This window comes from Centruroides vittatus, unplaced genomic scaffold (assembly GCF_030686945.1).
Source record: "Centruroides vittatus isolate TY-2023 unplaced genomic scaffold, ASM3068694v2 contig_329, whole genome shotgun sequence".
NCBI classification, from domain to species: Eukaryota; Metazoa; Arthropoda; class Arachnida; order Scorpiones; family Buthidae; genus Centruroides; species Centruroides vittatus.
In genome coordinates, this window is record NW_027122113.1 from 2,110,250 (window position 1) to 2,123,131 (window position 12,882).

Genomic DNA, 12,882 nt, shown 5'->3' on the forward strand with positions numbered 1-12,882 from the left:
ACTTTTTTGATTCTTACAACATCAAAAAAATAAGATATAAAATAATTTTTCTGAGCATTTTCATAACTTCAAATAGGATTGGAACATAAGTGCTATCTGAAATGAGCAATTGTCTCTATCCTTCACTTCTTTTATGTTTTTGTGAGAGTGCAGTGACCAATCTAATGATCCTGATCATACCTATATTTATAGTTTGTTTGGTCATCCAAAGCTTTTGTCATCTTGAAGATCATTTTGGCTAAAAATCTCACTAACCATTCAAAAATGTGAAAATGACAGCCATGTATATTTTATCAATTCGTATATTCTAATTGCACTTTTACCAAAATTTGAAGAAAATTTAATGTTTTTACTGTTTGTTCCATCTGTACAAACATGAAAACAATTTGCATTATATCAAATTTCTGATGTGACTGCATTCAAACAATAAATAAGCTTATAGAGAAGAACAGATTGGTCAATAGTCACAAACATATTGAAGCTTGCTCCTGTATGTTTTAAAAACACTTGTACACACAGTAATAGAATGAAATTGCCAAACCTTGTACTAGTATTTTGTCTTATAAATTATATTTTGTAGTAACAACAATAAATAAAAAAGTAATGCAAAAATCAATTTATTAAAAAATAGATTTTATAATTTGTATTATAGAAAAGAAAAAATATTACATACAATGAATTATTTGTAGGTCACGTAGTGAAATTTAAAAAGGAATTAATAAATAAATATGTTAATTTATTAAATAATAATTATATTATATACTTTACATTTCTAAATAAATTTCATAATATGAAAATCATTTTTTTTTTAATTTTAGTAAAATATATTAATATTTTTAAATCTTAGTAATAATTTAAATATATATTTAATAATATATATTAATTTATAAATATATTTTAATCTTTATATAAACATTCCTTTGATATTTTTGTCTGAAAAGCATATATATGTTTCTATTATTTTAAAAGGTACTTATGTGTTCTTAATATTAGAATATGATTTTAATTGTATGTAAATTGTGATAAGCTTATACTTTTTTACATATATGTAATATAAATATATATAAACTTATTCTATAATAAACAGACATTTTATTTACATATTTTTCTAATTTTATTGATGTTATTGTCTTTACTTGGATATTTTATTGCTTACATTTAATAACAATATTTTACTTCTATTTGGGTAAATTAATAAAGCAGTTCATAAATTCTTGGTTTAAATACACTGAGTGAAATTGAAATTGTGACATATGCAAGGTGATGGTTAGATTTGTCTTTGCCAACAGGTTAAGAAAGCATGGCAAGCAATAACTCAAGACACTTTATGAAATCTCTGACTTAATGCCATAGGTAGTGAATTGCTAAAATGTATACTATTAGAGCTATGTAAGCCATTTTTGTAAATAAATATATTTTTTGTGTTTCTGCTCTGAAAATTTTATTATGTCTTATTTATCTACTTTCCAATCTTGTCCATAACTTTCAGGCAAATTGCAGTTTCCCTTCTTTGTGTTGCTATTTCAATTTCACTGAATTTATATAAAATTTAAAAAATGTTTAATGTTTTTAAAATTTGATATTCATTATCTCACTTTTAATATTGAGTTATTGGTATATAAACAATTTTCATCTATTGTAAAATTAGTAAAAAATTCTAAAACTTTTAGGCTGATTTATAGCCTCTAGTATTCAAGAATATTCATTATCAGTTCTTTGTATACATTTAAAATTTTGCTATTTTCATTATTTTAAGCAGTGACAATTCAATTTTTCTAATGAAACCAAACAATTACCCGATTTAAATTGGGCTACTTTACCACTATTATTAATTATTAAATACTAAGTAATTTGGTAGGTGTTAGGCACCATCTCTTATTAAATTTAATAATTATAATTCAATTAATATTTATTAAATAATTTAGAATATGCTGGAAAAAAAGAATCATTCTAGAGTGGGACTTGAACCTGCAACTGCTGCTTACAGTGCAGATGATGCATTGCCAGTTACACTACCTTGCCCTCTGTCTGATTCCTCACTTCCAGACGTATTTAATTTAGATAAAAATCCTCTTTGGTTACTTATGGCACTGAATTGGGACAAGTTCAGCTACCACAGCCTATTTCATTATAAAATATTGGGTTTTGATGTCTATATATGTATCAGTTTTTTCTTTAATATATAACAAGAAGTATACTTCCAAAAGAATCTAGTTTATTCTAAAGATTCTAAATGCAATTGAGATATAAGCTCTGAATGTGTCAATTAGACTTTTACATGCTCCTATTCTCAAATTAGCCCATTACAAAAAGAACAGTATAACAGGTAAGATTGTCATCAGGATATTTATGGAAAGAGTTGTCACAATGTAGATAATTCAGATTGTTGAAGAGTTCGGAAAAATTTCGCATTTGTAATTTTGTCCATAATGACCAATGATTCAATTCCAAAGCCTGAAAATAGTTAGATACTATCTACATTTAACAATAAGATAATATAAAAATGTAAAATAATGGGTAGGATAATATAATTTATTAAGAATAGTACTTAACTTGGTTACAATGAAATTATTGATGAGACTGTCTCGTCTCTAAAATTGTGCTGCTGTCAACGGCTGCACACCTTAGAGGTATGAGGGAGTACATGTCAGGAGTTTCAATTTGGCACAGAGTATTTGGTGCCAAAATCATGCGCACATAAAATAAACCAGACTTGTAGGTAGTCAGGACTGAGAACCGAGTCAAAAGAAAGTATGAAATACTGAGACTCTTTCTACAAACGGGCGTGAGTGCGAGATTTGTGCATGCGTTGTTCGTGCTCTCTGAGTCATGGTCTCGTCCCAAAAATGTCTTCGCCGTTTTACTTGTTTTAAAAATTCATCTTAAACTTTACTACTATTAATAGCATTATGATTTTTAGAAAATTAAATGTAAAAAATTGAATAAGAAACTTTATTATTAATAGTTTGTTATTCATAAAGTTGTAGACACATGGATAACTTGTACCAACTGATTATATTATAAGCAGATCTTGAATTCTCATTGCAATGTCTCAGTTTTGAATACAGGATGCATATTTGAATGTCAATTGAAAATGAATAATATATTTTAAACATTTAATTTACGTGATATACAATTTTTTGTTTATCATTTTACACAATGTTTTATATGTAATGAAAACTTATATCATGTAATGATGACAAGGCCAAGTTTTGACAGGTATGAACAATAAAATTGGTATGACTTCCTTTGATCTCTCCACTTTAGAAATGCAAAATAATACAAAACAGATTTACTTGGATTCTGATTCAAAAATTTGCAAACTGGTTAATAAACATTTTTACAGTATTTAGATGATACATGATCAGAAACAACTTTATCAGGAATTTAATCATATCTTAGAATTTGAAATTGCATAAAGCATTTATAAGATGAACTTTGATCTTCATTTTCTTTATAAATCAGTCAGATATCAGTTGTATTGATAATAATATCCATTACTGTATTATAATAATTTTTTACATTTATTGAATTACAAGATTACAATTAGTTTATAACATTAATTTTCAATTTTTATTATTTTTTGGCACAAAACTTTATTGATGTGATTTATGATTAATATTTTTTTAAAGATATTTTATGATAAATAAAGGAATATTTATTTCATTAATAAATCTATAAAAAATTCTGTAATCTGCAAATACTTCATGTAATTGCATAGAAATTTAAAATTGATTAATTGTCAAAAATATTGAAGTAGCTACATTAATGTCTTTTACATACTTTATTATCTATTAATTAATTATTTATAATGAAAGAAATTTGAAAATTTAGAAATCAGAGAAGGGAATTGAGAAGTTAATAAATGATTAATATTGATTTATTTTATAAAAAATGCATGCTGTAGTTAGAATCATACAATCTGTGACCTTAAAACATTTATGGATGTGATAGAAAAATCCCTTTGAATAAATTCAATATATATATATTTTGTAATAAGAAAAATAGAAAACAAAACTGACAAATTAGGTCTATTAAGTATGTTAATTAGATATTTTATTGCTGTATTTAAAAAAAAAATATGAAAATGATATTTGTTCAAACATCACATTCTATCAGCTTTACATGTATTTGGTTTCATAGTGTTTAAACCAACGGTAATTTGAATTTTAAGTATTAAATTACATTATACAGAATAAGTATGTAAGTATTTAATTTAAAATATATTTTAAATATCCTGAACTAGCAAAAATTCATAAAATAACATGATACATTTGTATGTATGTTCTTAATAATTCTAAATAAAGCTGCAGAGTTTTGGTTGTATTAATATTTTATTAATGATTTTTTGTAGATGAATATAAAGTTCATGCAACTTTCATTGCATTTGAAATTTAAATTTTATAAACCTCATGGCTTGTTAAGGATTTTTTAGATTAAAATTAAGTATCTACGGTATATAAAAGATTTATTGAGTTCATCTAGATGACAATAAATTTTTATATTATTGGGCTGCAATTTGAAAAAAATTGTAGATCTATAAATTCCCACCGTCTCCTCCTTCCTCGACTGGAGAACGGATATGTAAAGCTTCGGTGCTGGATGCCCGGATTAACTAGTTGCATTATTTCAATTCAAAAATTTCCCCCTGAAAATAGTTAGTTAGATGACCGGCACAACTCTATTGCCAGCAGGAAAGTATGATGTACAGGGGCAAGACTACTAATTTGAGGTGGAGAGCGTATATTTTAAATTAAATAAATTTTAAATAAAGCAATTATTCATTGTGACGATGTCACAATAAATAATTGCTTGTAATTATTTATTTTTTTCTCGAGTCTTCTCTGAAAGAAAGAATTTAGTATCAAACAGAATAGTGATATTTATCTGTTAAAAATACCTATAACATTAAAATCCAAGTAATTGATGATTTGATCCAAGATGTACTGTACAATATAAAATTATGAATATGATATATTTTGCTTATTTGAAAATCAAAACGATTAGTTTACCAATAAAAACGGAGCTTTGTGCATTTATTAAAATATCCAGGTAGTTAATATAAAATTTTTGCAAAATTCATATAGAATGTTATCCCATTCTACCAAATTTATACATAAATATATTTAATACGAAGCAATATTTGCCGAATATAATCTGCCACTTTTTATAACCATTTAAAAAATGTTTTTGGACGAATAAACCGAAATGTTCCGAATTTCAAGTATTACTCAGAAGACGATTAATTCTTATTTTATTTAAATGCACTTCGGATCGAAATTCTTGCCAATCCCTCTTCAGTCTATAAACAATAAAATTGTTTTGTAATTTTAGTTAAATCATTACACCTTTGTTTAAAAAATTTTATTTTAATATTTCTTATAAAGGTACAATCCACGACAGAGCTTACACCTATATTTCGGACTCTTCGAAATCAATCACAGTAACACCTTGCATCCAGGAATAGACTAGAAGAAGCAAAGTTAAAGATTCTTTACTAAATGGTTTATCCTAATAGAACAATAGAAAAATGGACAAGAATACAGATACAACGGAAGTTTTTAAAGAACATATAGCAATTAAAAATAATGATAACTTAATTTGAAAAGCGGGATGTTAATAGATTACGTTTGGAATGAGGTTATATAGACTACATAAGAATAAAAGTTTGTTACACGATGCAGGTTGATTGTTATTACTGTGATTAATTTCGAAGAGTCCGAAATATCGGTGTAGGGTCTGTCGCGGATTGTACCTTTGTAAGACATTTATTTTAATATTTTTTATATCTTCGTTAAAAAATTTTAACTGTGATATTACAGAACAACTTTATTGTTCATAGACTGAAGAGGGATTGGCGAGAATTCCGATCCGAAATGCATTTAAATAAAATATCTGAGAATTAATCGTCGTCTGTAATTTTTCAACGCTCATCCTAGTAATTCTTGAACTCGGGTGAGCGTTGGATTCGAAGGACATTTCGGTTTATTCTCCAAAAACACTTTTTAAAATGGTTATGAAAGTGAGTGATTAAATATGTTTCTTCACTTTTCTTGACAATATAGAAAAATAAATGTAATAAATATATAACAATATATTTCTTATGGACAGCAATTTTGATATGTGGATGGCCGAGTGGCTAAGATGGCAGTCTACCATTGTGGAGGACCCGAATCGAATCCGGACCAATCGATAAACCGCAGGAATTTTTCGGATCGGTCCGTTCGGATATAATAGATTTTGTCCCTCACCACCTGGTTGCTCCATTCTGGGTCTGGCCGAACCCATAATGTTCTTGCAAAAGAAGCCCTCTCAGGCACTAAGAGAGGGGCCCACAGGGCGGAGAGAGTCAAAAAATAATGTGGACATTATCTCCATGTATATTACTTATTCCTCTTATTGGAATTCTACGGTAACCTGTGTGAAAAACAATATAGAGTTTTCTGTTTTTACATTAAGTGATAATAGATGCGATGCAATCCGGATTAACAATATTTTTTCAACTTTGTTTTTCATGAATGATAAATATTTAAAAATAGAGAGGATTTTGAAAATAATTTCGTTGATTCTATGTAAAATTGTTAGATATATTTGGATAGTATTTCTTTTGTTAAGCGCCATCACACATATTCGAAGTATCCCTAACATCATCTGGGGCCGGGGGCAGCATAAAAGATTGATGTGAAGCAAATCTGAAATATAGACCTGCTTATAGCTGCCCTCGGCCCCAATTACGATTTTGTCCGCCATTACGAATGATACCTAAGATTGTGCTTTGTTTGCTGAAAGACGTTCGTCTCCCCGCAGTGCACTACCTTGGCTGTCAGGATCACGTGATATTCCAATTTTATCCAGTCATGCTCTCAATAAATGACCTCAATGAGCTGGTAGGGATTGAGCTACTAGGCTATTCAAGTACTAGTGTGGCCACTGTACTCATCATTATTGAAAAACTCCCCATTATGATGTAGTATTCCGTAAATAGGTTTATATCACGAAGGATGAGAATGATGATTCCAATTCGAATTCTTTCGCTATTATTCATCGGTTGTTTATTTCCTCGAAAGAAATAATGAAATTTCAAATTGGCTTAATTAAACATACAAAAAGTACATTTTGTATGTTTAATTAAGCCTAATATAATATCATTTTGCTATTATAACTTTAGTGTAAATATTTTCATATTTGTTTATGTGAAATAATCCAAAATATTGTATATTGATTGTGTGGAAAGGTCACCCTCGATTGAGTTTGAAAGATATTCATTCGGCTGGAATCGATTGGAAGTTTGGGAGAAAGAGCTGACGTGTTCAGCGTTCCTGAAGACCCACGAGGTCAATTTTAGCTTCTCCAAACCGGTCCACCAGCCGCAACGCAATCAGAATTTTGTGGTAAAACCACCTATTCGTAGTTGGCCAAAATTCATACATCTTCAGTCGGTTTCGATACCATAATCTAGAGCGGGAAACCAATGCTAATAAGGAAAGCTCAGATATATAAGTATTTTGCGGATTTGATCATCCATTCATGTTGTTATTTTTGGGACAGTAAAAAAAGGCATCTTCTGCAAAACTACGTTTTATGTGAGAAAATCGAGATTTTAGGCGAAGACGATTGGTCACTTTTGAACGTGAGGAATCGGTAGACATTGAAAACCAAGTAATTTCCATGTATGTGTATTATATCTGAAAACTGATAGTTTTTGAGAAAATTAGCACATCAATTTTACATGGTTTCGAGAAATAGGCCTGCAGCAAAAATCAGTCAAGTGCACTGAGGATTTTAGCAGATTTTTATGGTAACTTAACCTCTTTTGTTTTATGGTATGAGTTTATTTATTTTTCAAACAATTTTTACGTTTATTAATATAATAGCGATCAAATCCGAATTATTAGTAATTATAAGCAAATACCAGCCGGATTAATAGGACAATAAATACATACTGATCCAAACATAGACGTTGGCAGAGGATGCAAAAAGGGCATTTGTCCTCTGGGATCGAAAAAAAATTCTACAAATTATAATCGTAAAAGTGTTTGAGATATGTATCTTATACCTTAACCATGGACACTGATTTTTGTATAGATGTAATCCTGTATTTTATAATGCACTTGTATAAAAATAAAACTTAAATTAAATAATTAAATAAAAATTTATTGATGTAATTATTTCTCAAAGCGTTGATTTTCTTGGAAAATTTTCTGCAGACGTCCGTGATTCCAAATTATTTAAATGAATTTGTCATTAATAAACCGTATCTAATTATTAAAAAATTATGTTGAAAGGGCAACACTACCTACTTCTTAGTGACAAATTCACTTAAAGCATTTGGAATTATTATATATTTACTGCCTGATTAATCTGGTTAGTATTTGGTTATAATTTTTGTGTTATTAGCGAATATGTTCAAAAATATCTTAAACAGTTTAAAAAGCTCATATAAGCAAATTCTATGATAACTATTGAAGTAAGTAGAAGTTCTAAGAATTTTAAACATATTTAATTATTTTCAGCTCTTGAAAAGATGCCGGATGGAAATAATGACAAGTGAGAAAGTAGAACGGAAGTTGCAGATGAAGCAATGGACAAATACATAGTGTTTTAATGGAAAATCAAAATGAAAATAAAGCCATATTCTTATGCTGAAAGAAACGTGGTCCACGGTGACAGTTACATTAAAACAAATGGATTAGATTTTTATCTAGATTGTTCCATTTAAGATCGTAACAAGATCCTGAGTCTAGATCAGAAGATTAATAGGATGTAGAAGAAACTGAAACAATAGAAATAGTTCAGAAAGGCAACACAAGAAGAAAGAGAGGCCGATGGAAAAAAAGTAAGCCGTCAAAGTAAAAAAAAAAAAAAAAAGAAATTCGTCCAAATTCCGTAACCAGTTAACTGTAAAGAGTGTCGATATAACTGCAGCAAACATTTTTCACGGGATATGAGGATGTCAATTTGCAAGAATTTTTTGAAAGTTGATTACAAAAAGCAAAAAGAATATCTTAGTACTCCTGAAAGTGTATTGCCGGTATGATGAAGAGTACGTACCAGTGGCGTAGCGTAGTGGGTGCGGCAGGGGCGGCAAAATTTCACAATAAATAATAATAAATAATAATTTATGATGTGCAAGAATATTTTATCAGAACTTTATGCATTTTTGCAGATATAAATATAAAGAAAGAAAAATCTTCGTTGGAGCAGATTGTAGAGGTCGCAAAGAACTATGTAAACAATGAGTCATCTTCCAAGGTAACTGTCACCATTGTCACATTTTCTGTTTATCATAGCAATGATCCCGTTGTCATTATTCTGCAGAAAACAAATTTGGGATATCAAACAGCTAGGAATGCTCAAAAAATTTTTCTCGTTTGCTGTATATGAGTGACCTGAAACTGTATGGAAAATCAGAGAGTGAAATTCACCCACTGACCAATACGGTACGCATTTTCAGTTCAGACATCGCGATGGAATTTGGATGGAAAAATGTGCCGCTGTAACTATGACTGAAGGAAAACTCACAAAAGTGAGGAAATAGAAATGCCAAATGGCCAGGTTATTGAAAATAAACAAAAGGCCTACAAATACCTTAGCATATTCGAGTTAGATAACATCAAACACAGTCAAGCAAAAACAACTGTTAGCAAAGAATACACCCAAAGGATCGAAAAATCCTGAAGGCAAAGCTAAATGGAGGCAATACAATAAAGGCTATCAATTCCTGGGCTATTCCAGTTGTCAGATACCCTTCTGGCATTGTGAACTGGACGCAGGCTAATTTAGATGCCCTAGATCGGAAAACAAGAAAATTGATGACAATTCACTACGCTCTACATCTACGCAGCGATACTTATAGGTTGTACCTGCACCGCAAATCTGGGGACAGAGGTCTTTTGCAGGGAAAAAAATGCGCTAGCTGATTACATTAACATTAGCCAAGAATGGCACTAATGGAAGTGAAGAATCGAAACCTGCTTTAGGTTCAAGGCACAAAAAAAAGAATATCACCAAAAAATATTGAAGAAAAGAGCAGAAGGTTGGCAAAATAAGGCACTGCATGGCCAATTTCTGAAAAATATTGACGGAAAAGTGGACGAACCCAAAACTTAGCAGTGGTTGACAACAGGAACATTAAAGAAAGAAACTGAAAGCCTTACTCTCGCTGCACAAGAACAAGCGATTAGAACAAATGCCATCAAAGCTAAAATTGAAAATTCATCAGCTAACGCAGACTGTGCAATGAATCGGATGAAACAGACCATATTCTCAGCTCATGCAAAAAGACTGCACAGACTGATTACAAATTGAGGCACACATCGTTGTCGAGATGACTCACTAGAACATTTGCAAAAACTGTGGTTTACCCACCTCGAAGAACTGGTGGGATCATAATATCACAAAAGTCACTGAAAATGAACAAGTAAAAATTTTATGGAACTTCAGATTGCAAACCGATAAAGTCCTAACGCACAACACACCAGACATGACCATTATCGAAATGAAAAAGGTATGGATTATTGATGTCGCGATTCCTGGTGACAGCAGGATTAATGATAAAGAACAAGAAAAAATTAAAAGATACATGGACTTGAAGATTGAACTCGAAAGATTGTGGCACAAACCAGCAGCAGTAGTATCAGTAATTATCGGCGCAATGGGGGCCGTTCCCAAAAACCGGGGCAGCACTTGAAGCAAATCAACACTGACAAAATTAACACCTGTCAACTTCAAAAAGGTGCGATGCTTGGTCTGCGAACATTCTATGCCATTATATTACGACATCCTAGATTCTTGAGAAGAACCGATGTGAATGTTAGTCAACACCAACATGTGATCTGTTTGTTGTGATTCATCTAATAGGAATAAATCAATAATAATACAGGTACTCCTCACTTTACGACCGAGTTCCGTTCCGACGACTACGTCGTTAAGCAAATTGGTCGATAAGCGAGGAGCTTGCGCCGGGAATATAGGGTTGTAGGGGATCGTTGTAAAATTATACAAATTATGCAACAAACTTCAAATTTATTCATAAAAAGACTATTATAGTACTATAAGACTATTATAGTACGCTTAGTGCGCATGTCCCATCCGCCACTGACCAACACTCAAGCTGAGAAAGGGGATTCCCCGAATTGGAGGTCGAAACTGGACTGGTCGTAAGTGCGAATGGTCGTTAAGCAGATAGGTCGTAAAGTGAGGAGTACCTGTAATAATAAATCACATACATTATAGATATATCCATTCCAAACACCCACACCTAGGGTTTCTCAAACGAAATCCCGGGTGTTTTTTAACCCGAGAAATATCCCGGAAAATTCTTCTCATCACGAGAAATCCTGCAAATTTCTTAAAAGTTCAGTTTTTTCTTATTTTGTGTTAAGGTTGAAGAAATTTTGCAAATAGAAAGTATAATTAACTCATAAACTGTCAGAATACATTTGTATTTATTAATTTTAAACCTACTTATTAGTTTTTTTCAATTTTTGCTCGTTATGGCATGTCACAAATGGTCAATAATCAATAAGTAGCTTATTTGTGGCAGGACTGAAAATTCTTTACTTGTCAGAACCTGTAATGTCTGGAATGATTGTGCTTATGCTGTCCTAATTTTTAACCATGCCCAGTGTTTTCAATAACTGCGTAACTACAGGTTGTGCAAATTGGGCAAGGATACAAACGAGTATGAAATTTTTCTTCATAAACCTGATTATTAAAGACAAACGAACTGCCGAATTATTGGGCAATAAGCTTAATGTTTCTATTAAAGCAGTCGAAGTAGACAAATCAAGAATACTAGGGATCAAAAGAAGTACTACAATCTCGAAAACGAACTAGAAATCTTCCAGGCTACAGGTGAAAAAACACATAACATCTGTCTTCTCTTAAATGCATTAAAGACGATTCCACCCACATGAATTGAATCGGAAAGGGCATTCTCGGTAGCAGAACTTTTCAATACTAAAATAAGAACCAGATTGAATGATTGGAGTACTCACCATCTTTGCTTTTTAAAATCTTATTATAAAAATTTACAATAATAATTTGTATTATATTTTATTTAAAAAAATGAAAATTACCTTTTAAGTTAGAAGTTTGATCTAAGCTTTTTTTTAAAAAAATTTCAATTCAATTCAAAGCGTTTTTTTCTTGTTGTTGTATGCAGTTTCCAGCAAACTTTAATAAATGTTTCCTATTTGTGAAAATTTCTACGTAATTCAAAGGTAATTCTTAATATATATCTTACACGGCATTATTAATATGATTTTGGAGGTTGCAGAACGTACTAAATTACTTTAAAAAATAAAAAATTTGATTTCAAGATATTTTGTATATCTTAAAAATAATTAATTCTATCCCGGGATCCCGGGAAACAGTTCATTTTTTTCCCCGAAATCCCGGGACAAGCAAAAGATCGGGAAATGAGAAACCCTACTCATAATGTAGTGTACAAAATACATGCACTGAAAAAATCAACAGGTACACAGGAAATAAGGAATAGATAGGGTGCTTATTATACTGTACCTACCATTCTCTCCCTTATAGGTATCATACTCCATACACTACACAAAAGCCTGGAAACATTACAGTTGAATAGAAACACATACATCACATTACAGAAAGCCACTACATTGAATACATGTCATATTGTTAGGAAATTTCTGAATAGAAACAGACACACACACTGACACACCTACTTAATGTTTGTTTTGTTTTGGTTGTTATGCCTTTACTCTGGTCTGGCATAGTACACAGCAACCGGTGTCAACCGAGTATAACCCACTAAACCCAATATAATAATAATTGTATTATTTCATTTAGAATGTTATAAAAGCACTAAAAGAGAATCTAATGTATTTTTAAATCTAAATATTTTAGTTT